The sequence below is a fragment of the Physeter macrocephalus genome, chromosome 18 (assembly GCF_002837175.3).
Source record: "Physeter macrocephalus isolate SW-GA chromosome 18, ASM283717v5, whole genome shotgun sequence".
Lineage (NCBI taxonomy): Eukaryota > Metazoa > Chordata > Mammalia > Artiodactyla > Physeteridae > Physeter > Physeter macrocephalus.
Window position 1 is genome coordinate 1,849,989 of NC_041231.1, and position 402 is coordinate 1,850,390.

The window sequence follows — 402 nt, forward strand, 5'->3', positions numbered from 1 at the left end:
AAGTAGCAGGATACAAAATTAATGCACAGAAATCTCTTGCATTCCTGTACACTAATGATGAAAAATCTGAAAGTGAAATTAAGAAAACACTCCCATTTACCATTGCAACAAAAAGAATAAAATATCTAGGAATAAACGTACCTAAGGAGACAAGTTATGCAGAAAATTATAAGACACTGATGAAAGAAATTAAAGATGATACACATAGATTCAGAGATATACCATGTTCTTGGATTGGAAGAATCAACATTGTGAAAATGTCTATACTACCTAAAGCAATCTACAGGTTCAGTTCAATCCCTATCAAACTACCACTGGCATTTTTCACAGAACTAGAACAAAAAATTTCACTATTTTTATGGAAACACAAAAGACCCCGAATAGCCAAAGCAATCTTGAGAA